General features: G+C 37.9%; 1 long non-coding RNA gene across 3 annotated transcripts; it reads right to left on the bottom strand.

Annotated features, from left to right (window-relative positions):
• On the bottom strand, positions 1439 to 3338 carry LOC109224605. 3 transcript variants are annotated; one of them, XR_002067730.1, is made up of 5 exons: positions 3209 to 3338; positions 2759 to 2821; positions 2536 to 2607; positions 1786 to 1844; positions 1439 to 1702 (listed from the first exon to the last, which is right to left on the bottom strand). It is a non-coding gene; the product is annotated as an uncharacterized LOC109224605 (long non-coding RNA). The 3 variants fall into 3 exon arrangements; XR_002067732.1 differs by lacking the exon at positions 3209 to 3338 and adding an exon at positions 2922 to 3137; XR_002067731.1 differs by lacking the exon at positions 2759 to 2821.

The following is a 9012-nucleotide window of genomic DNA, read 5'->3' as shown; positions in this document are numbered from 1 at the left end:
CGAAGGCACATAGCTTGAGTCCCGGTTCAACCGTAGTTGAACTTGTTGGTGAAGGCTCATAGCCTGTCTTGGTTCAACCGTAGTTGAACTTTTTGGTGAAGGCGCATAGCCTGTCTTGGTTCAACCGTAGTTGAACTTTTTGGTGAAGGCGCATAGCCTGTCTTGGTTCAACCGTAGTTGACCTTTTTGGTGAAGGCACGTAGCCTGAGTCCCGGTTCAACCGTAGTTGAACTTGTTGGTGAAGGCGCATAGCCTGTCTTGGTTCAACCGTAGTTGAACTTTTTGGTGAAGGCGCATAGCCTGTCTTGGTTCAACCGTAGTTGAACTTTGTCGATTTTGATGATGAAGGCACATGGCCTGAGTCCCGGCTCAACCGTAGTTGAACTTGTTGGTGAAGGCGCATAGCCTAAGTCCCAGTTCAACTGTAGTTGAACTGTGTCGATTTTGGTGACGATGGTACGTAGCCTGAGTCCCGGTTCAACTGTTGTTGAACTTGGTTGATTTTGATGATGAGGGCACATAGCCTGAGTCCCGGTTCAACCGTAGTTGAACTTTGTCGATTTTGGTGACGAAGGTACGTAGCCTGAGTCCCGGTTCAACTGTTGTTGAACTTGGTTGATTTTGATGATGAGGGCACATGGCCTGAGTCCCATATTGTGGGTATTGAGTGCTGAAACTCGTTTTGGATTCGAGACCTTGAGCGGCTTATCCGTTGTCTTCCCAACCAGGGTATATGGGCTGTCCTGAGGCGACTCTCGGCTCGAGATATCTCCGTGCCGGTTTCTGACCGGAGCTCGTGTGCCTCACAGAGACTTTCCCTTAGGAAGGGAGGGGGCCCCTTCTTCTTGTTTGCACTATCTCGGATTGGAGAGAGAGAGAAGACTTAGATCTTGATTTGAGATGTTCGAGTTCCCCTTCGAGTTTGGCGCTTCTTTCCTTTTGGTCCAGGGAATAACTACGCGATTTTGCTAGGAAATCCCCACAGACGGCGCCAAATTGTTTGCTCAAAAGTTGTCACACATCTCATGAGTATAAAACAATATATATATAAATCACGGGAAAATCATAGCAAACCGTAATAATCCGTTGGACCAAATAAAGGAAACAAAAATTAATACTCAGGATTAGGGGAAGAAACATTAGAAACCTTTATTGATAATATGGGTTTGGTCTGCCTCTCCATGGAGAGGTTCAGAGCCTTACAATGGTGTTCCTCTTGCCCATAATTTTGGGTATTGTTGTCCCTTTTTTCTCTCTCAATAGTGGTCACCAAGAAGCCCCCCTCTTCTAGGGTTCCCTCTCTTGGTATTTATAGCTGTGAGCTTCGTGAGCTGGCAATAAGTGGCCGTGACCACGTTGGGATCTCGCCTTTATGGTGGCGGATAGGCCATGGCCTTGTCGATCGAACCAGATGCGGGCAGAACATCGTCAATTCTGAATGGCCGTGCCACTAATTAATCATGAATTAACTTAAAACGGGATTAGCCTCGTTAATTATCGTGGGGTCGGACTCTGACCCATACATATGCCTTAGTGAAGCCAAAGGTCGAATCAGTTTATTCACATGCCTCCAGGTTGTTTGAGCTAAACCAGTTAATCTCCAACAGAGTAGGATTTGTAAGAAGATTAAATTAGTATCATCAAGCTTTCTCATATCTCCACCAAAGATGAAAGGGGACCTGACCATCGACCATAGAGTCACCTACCAGGAAACGAAAAGTCCATTGAATACAAGCCGGTCACATGAGCTATGTCATATTTGGAGAAGGGCTGCAGCAAAAGTACCTGAGTCCGTTGCTCATCCAGATTAAGCCTGCAATTTCTGTGTGGACCAAGATTTGAACCTGCAGCAAAATGGAGTACTAAATAATCTTCCGATGCCATATTTTCCTCCTTGTTTCGACCAATACGAATCCGTAAATTTCGTAGAAGAGGTAACTGGAGCACGCAGTAACTAAATTGGTTCATATAAAAATCCTCACCAAGTAAGCTAAGCACAAGAAATTGTTGGAGAAGTCGTATCTTTATTATAGGATGGACTTTGTCCTGTTTAACATTTAATTTTAGCTGCAAAAGATGTCTCTAGTTGGAATATGTTGGAATATGTTGGACTTTTCTTTTTGTCATATTGGCAAATTGCTTGACACTAGGCCAAAAGGTGTTGACGTTCCAAGATCCCTTTTTCATGACCTTCAATCCAGTAATGGCCAAAACCAGTCTAAATAAGTTCACATACATATTCCTAGGCAACCATGATTTACTGATCTAATAGTCCCGGCTAACAGAATTACAGACAACACTAATAGAACTTTCTAGGAAACAAGAAAATTGCTTAGGCTATGCCTTGAAAGAAACAACAATGTGTCAGTGCGGTAAAAGATGAATAATTAAATTCAAAAAGTTTTAGGTCAACAGTCAACCCTATTATGATCGATGTACACTCTCGTGTCATTGGAGTTAATCTTACCACCAATGCAGAAGGATAACTATAGAAGGCAACCAAAATAATTGAAAGAACATAACTGCGTTACTGACCTTTGAATATTTTGTTCACATAGCATTTATATTCTCATTGAGTTTCTTTTAGTACCGCCGTTTGCCACCAAACTGACATAAAACAGTCAATGAAAAGAAGCATGTGCAAAATCAGTTTAAAAGAATAGCTAAAGAACACAAGAAATTCTATAATTGGCTTCAACAAAATTCATTTTTTTCTATGGAGAACGAAGAAGAAAGGGCAAAATCTCTGGAACAATACCCCATTGCAGCACTCTGATCTCTAAAAAGTCATGACCTCTCACAGAACTTTCTTTGACATAATCTAAAGAGAACCAAGAAATTTGGACATGCATAAGTAGAATGAATTAAGAAAAGAGCTAAAGAACAGGTAGTTCTAGAATAGCCATAAGAAACTTCTATACCTTTTACGCAGCAAATATAATACAGAACATATGGGATTCGAAAAGGGCAGAGGGAAATTTTAGGGAAAAAAAACCTAGAAGCCTGGAAGAAGAGGATGTAAGAGAGGGAGAAAGAGTGGTCTAGGAAACTACAACGCATGAGATTAGGGAAAGCATTAGGTCACCAACGGCTATATCAGATTAGGGAGAGAAATTGGAGATGCGATTCTTCCTCCAAAAAACTCCATTATGCAAATCAATTTTTTTCCTAAAAGAAAAAGGGAAAAATTAGGTATTTTAGCACAAACCTGATAGATGAGATTCACATCTTGATTTGAGAGACTTAGAGCCGGGTAAAATTTTAGCAGAGGAGGGATTTTAGAGAGAGGGATGAGAGATTTTAGAGAGAGAGAAGTGTTTGAGTGTCTCTGTTTTGTGTCCTTTAATTAGGAAGAGTTTTATTTAGTTTATTTTGTTATTTTCAACTAAAATATAAGGGGTCTAGCAGCGACCCAGTCGCTCCAATAGGAATTTAGCGGCGACAGCTTAAAAGTCGCCGCAAATAATATGGAGCCAAAATTTTAGTTGAGCGGGACTGGAAATTTCAGCCACATTAGAAGCGACCTCAGAAAAGTCGCTGCTAAATAATTACTTTTAGTGGCGACTTATAAATTCGCTGCTAAAAGTATAATTATTTTAGCAACATATAGGGTCGCCGCTATATGTTGCCGCTAAAAATCCAATTTCTTGTAGTGCTCCCACACCTCCATAACTTCCCCATGATCTTCCTCCATGATCTCAAATGTTTAATGTCATGTTTATGGCATTCTTTTGTATCTCTATGTAATCCTATAAATAGAGGGTTTTGGCATCACATTGTATACACTTAAATACATAGAAGAAATAAGATTCTCTCCTCTCTTCCTCTCTACATTGTTGTCTATTTTATTGTTCTATATTGTTACTTTGAGCTAAGTTTCGTAACACGTTATCAGCACGAGTCTCTAACCAAGATTTGAGTTTGGTTCTTCTTCCGCCCATGTTCTGATTAGTCTCATTACGAGAATCAGAAAAGAATAACTACTATAACTAGTAAGTACAAAAGCAGGTAAGTGTGAGGTTGGACTTGAAAGAGAGTCTGCTATGCTCCATGTTTACTGCTCCATTACTTATGTTGTGTTTTTAAGTCTTTTGAGTTGACAATTTAACTTCCCAATAATTTTCATTCTTGACCTTGTCTAAATTATTAATGTTTAGAAAACCGAATAGGTAATTGAATTTTTTTCAGTATGAGTTTGTGTCAGTTACATGAATTCTTGGGGTTATGGCTTATGTTATGCTAGTAATAGTTCCTCCACTGCATCTAGTATTTTGATTACAAAGAAAAGGAAATCGGTAATTATAATTTTAATAAATATTTGAGCCACCACTAAATGGCCCCTATAATTGTGTGCACTTTTACTTGTAAGTGGCCTGACCTGATAACTTTGAGCTAACAAATATAACCTCAGAATAATCACTTTTTATATTATCCAGTTAGCTCAAAGTTATCAGGCCAGGCCACTTACAAGTAAAAGTGCACACAATTATAGGGGCCATTTAGTGGTGGCTCAAATATTTACTAAAATTATAATTACTGATTTCCTTTTCTTTGTAATCAAAATACTAGATGCAGTGGAGGAACTATTACTAGCATAACATAAGCCATAACCCCAAGAATTCATGTAACTGACACAAACTAATACTGAAAAAAATTCAATTACCTATTCGGTTTTCTAAACTTTAATAATTTAGACAAGGTCAAGAATGAAAATTATTGGGAAGTTAAATTGTCAACTCGAAAGACTTAAAAACACAACATAAGTAATGGAGTAGTAAACCTGGAGCATAGCAGACTCTCTTTCAAGTCCAACCTCACACTTACCTGCTTTTGTACTTACTAGTTATAGTAGTTATTCTTTTCTGATTCTCGTAATGAGACTAATCAGAACATGGGCGGAAGAAGAACCAAACTCAAATCTTTGTTAGAGACTCGTGCTGATAACGTGTTACGAAACTTAGCTCAAAGTAACAATATAGAACAATAAAATAGACAACAATGTAGAGAGGAAGAGAGGAGATAATCTTATTTCTTCTATGTATTCAAGTGTATACAATGTGATGCCAAAATCCTCTATTTATAGGATTACATAGAGGCATACAAAAGAATGCCATAAACATGACATTAAACATTTGAGATCATGGAGGAAGATCATGGGGAGGTTATGGAGGTGTGGGAGTTACAACTATAATGGTGAGAAGTAGTGGGAGTTATCTACATAATGGGGAAGAATAGTGAGAGTAACTTCTTTAGGAGTTATAGACATCCACTACAATATAATATTTCATAACATTATTCTACTTATTAGGATTATTTTTCTTCCCAATGTAAAATTCATATACTTATAGAAAAAGTGAATGCAAAGAGTGATACTTCTGTATGTCTAAACTCTAAAGCAGATGATGATCGTTTTTGATATCATGTACAATGGTATCCTTTGGCTAATAACCGAAATGACACATATGTAACTTTTAATTTGAACCATTGCATCCTTTGGCAAATTATCGAATTGATTTTATAGGTTATTTCGAAGGGTAATTATGTTATTTAACTTTTCCCTTTCTGGGTTCCCACTTTTATAATATATATATATATATATATATATATATATATATATATATATATATATATATATATATATATATATATATATATATATATATATATATATCGAATATATATATATATTAAACTTACGAGGTGTAACACTAGTTTAAGTATTTATGGCTTCCAATCACCATCTCATAAGTGATAGTACTTATTGCTTGCTTATACATTCACTAGGAATCTATGCATGTTGGTTTAAGGGTGAAAGATTACCTCTTATAGACCAAATTTTGAAAGTTAACTTTTAGGGTGTTCTTGAGAATTTGAAGAAGTCCTATGGAATCCAATCAAAACCTTGTTGTAACTAGTGATTGAGAAGTGAAATCATCATAAAACACACTTAAAAACTCACCTTTAGTGTGTATTGAAATCCTTGGCCGGATGGAGGATGGAGAGAAAAGCCCTAGTCTTGAAATTCTTTTATTTTTCTCTCTCTCCACTCAGGTATTACTAGGCCTGGGTACAACATTTTTTCGCTAGTGCTATCCATGTACTATAAGGCATTAGCTTACTGGTTTGCTAAAATCAGGTACAGTATTTTTCAACTGGTGCTATCCCTGTGCTATAAGGCTTTAGCTCACTAGTTTGCTAAAATTTTCTGCTTCACTCTTGTGCTATAGCTGCGCTATGGGGAGATATGTCACTGTATTTTCTTTAGTATTATAGCTTTGAAATTAACATCCAAGTGTTTCCCCATTATTACAACACTCAAAGATTAACAAAACAATTATCCCCATGTTTCTAAATAACTTTATCAACTCCAATAATTGTCACGTGGTTCAGATCTAAATTAAATTGTATTCTTAAGCTCGAAATCGCTCAAATTAGCAATAGAAATTCATGGGGCCTTACACATTAGCGTACCTCGGCACCACAAACCTCGAGTTCTTGGTAAAATTTATTGGGCCCTTACATCCTCCCCCGCTTAGGATCATTCGTCCTCGAATGAGGGTCAAAGTTCATTATTAGCATTCGATGTAATTCGACATCCATACTATATACCAGCAATCCCAAATTCTGACTAACTCCAAAAATTTTCAAAACTTTCGCCAGAGTTTCCTTTGTAACTAGGCTTATCCACCTGTAAGAGAATTCCAAAACCAACCCTAGCAACATATACATGAAGCAATGACACAATCAAAATCATAAAAACAACATCAACCTTGGTCTCATGAGCAGTATATTACCAAAATGGAATGCGCTTTGCAAAACTGTACAAGTGAAATATAATTCATAGAAGGTAACTCTTAGCATCTTCATAGAACGCAACTTAATAAATAAATGGCTATTCAAACAAATGAGCGTATATCTTCTTCATTTCTTCCTCGGCCTCCCAGGTGGCCTCTTCAACCTACTGGTTCTGCCATAGCACATTCACTGAGGCAATTTCTTTATTCCTCAGCTTACGGACTTGCCTATCAAGAATGGCAACTGGAATCTTTTCATAAGTCAGGTCCTCTTTAACCTCAACAAACTCAAGTGGGACAATAAGTGCCGGATCTCTAACCACCTTCTTCAACATGGATACGTGAAACACCGGGTGCACTAAAGACATCTCCAGAGGTAGTTCAAACTTGTAAGCCACCCGACCAATCCTCTGAATGATTCTGTACGGTCCGACATACCTCGGACTAAATTTCCCTTTATCTCTAAACCGCATTATACCTTTCATGGGGGAAACCTTCAAGAATACCCAATCATCTTCTTTGAACTCCAAATCCCTACGACGAACATCCGAATAGGACTTGTGACGACTCTGAGCAATTTTCAACCGCTCCTTAAAGACCTTGACCTTCTCCATAGCCTTATGCACGAGGTCTGGTCCTATCAATTTAGCTTCCCCAGTCTCGAACCACCCAATGGGAGATCTGCATCTCCTACCATATAATGCCTCGAATGGTGCCATCTGAATACTAGCATGATAATTATTGTTGTAGGCAAGTTCTATGAGTGGAAAATGATCATCCCAGCTACCCTTGAAGTCAAGAACACAAGCACGCCACATATCCTCAAGCGTTTTAATAGTCCGCTCTGCCTGCCCGTCGGTCTGTGGAGGAAAGGCTGTACTAAGTTTTGTAGTCATGTAATTTTTGACCCGCACATTAGAATTACCTTTAATAGTCCTAGTATTCTTAGGATATTTGTTTGAATTTATTTCTATAGGATTTCACTTTATTATTAAATTTAATTCCATTTTTAGGCTCAAAAATTGAAAAATACAAAAAAAATAGTTTCATTTTCTATTTAATTCAGTATTAGGTATTTTTAGAAAGACATATTATTTTCAACATATTTTTATTCAAATATAATTATTGAGAATACCAAAAATAGTTTCAAACTTAATTTTTAGTTTTATTTTAAATATAGTAGTTTATTAAAATCAATTAAGAGTTATTTTACATCTTTTATAAGTATTTTATATTACTTTAAAAAGCAAATTGATTTTTAGCTTGTTTTTGGCCCAACTTTGTAAGATTTCTGGGCCCAATCTTCCCCAATTCAACAGCCCACCCCGCCGACCCGCTTTCAACTCAACTGACCCGCCCCATTTTCTTCATTTAATCCTAGCCATTCACTCCCTTTCATCCAATGGCTCATATTCCCCAAACCACCACATAAAAGCCAATTTTTTCCAAACCCTAAACCTAAAAGAGACTAACCCAAACGGCGCCCCCCCTTTCCACCCTTCTGTTGCCGCGTGACCACTCTAACCCGCCGAAAAGTTCCTCCAATCATTACATGGTCCCCCCTAGCTGGTCCCCTCCTTCCACGTCACTTTTATCATGCATTTTCCCTTTTTCTTGGACGGATTTGAGGTTAACGGAAACCTTAGGATTAAGGATTATGATCCTAGCCATCCATTTGTCAAAAATTTGTCCACCTAGAAGAGATCTACGGGCTTAGGTTGTTTCGTGGAGCACAAGAACAGAAGATTTGAGAGGGGGCTATATATTTGGGATTTGGGGATTTACAGAGGGGGAGGAGGGGTGGAAAAATTAGGGTTGGTCTTTGAGGATTTATTTTTCGGCTCTTTGTATTCTTCCTTTTTTTCGGTCTAGATTCCAGAAAATTAAAAATAAAAAAAAACAATTCTTTCTATTTCGTTTATATTTCAAAAAATCAAAAAAAAAAAAATTAGTTCAGTACTTTCTTCTGGATGTTCATTTAAGGTTGGGGGTTTGCCGTTTTGTTCGCTAATTCAAGATGGTTGAAGTTGCGTGATTAAGCCGAGGTTTGGAGCCGATTCGAGTCCCTGCTAGTCGTCCGAGGTCTGGTCGTGGACTTAATCGCGGTTCGTTCGTTCGTTCGATTTTGTCGCTGTTTCTCGTAGGATTTCAGGATCAAGGAGTGTGTATTTGTTGATTTTTTCTACTGTTATACTGAAGGCAATTTTTCTCACAGGTT

This window comes from Nicotiana attenuata, chromosome 3 (genome assembly GCF_001879085.1).
Source record: "Nicotiana attenuata strain UT chromosome 3, NIATTr2, whole genome shotgun sequence".
NCBI lineage: Eukaryota > Viridiplantae > Streptophyta > Magnoliopsida > Solanales > Solanaceae > Nicotiana > Nicotiana attenuata.
This window is presented reverse-complemented; position numbering and strand designations above follow the sequence as displayed.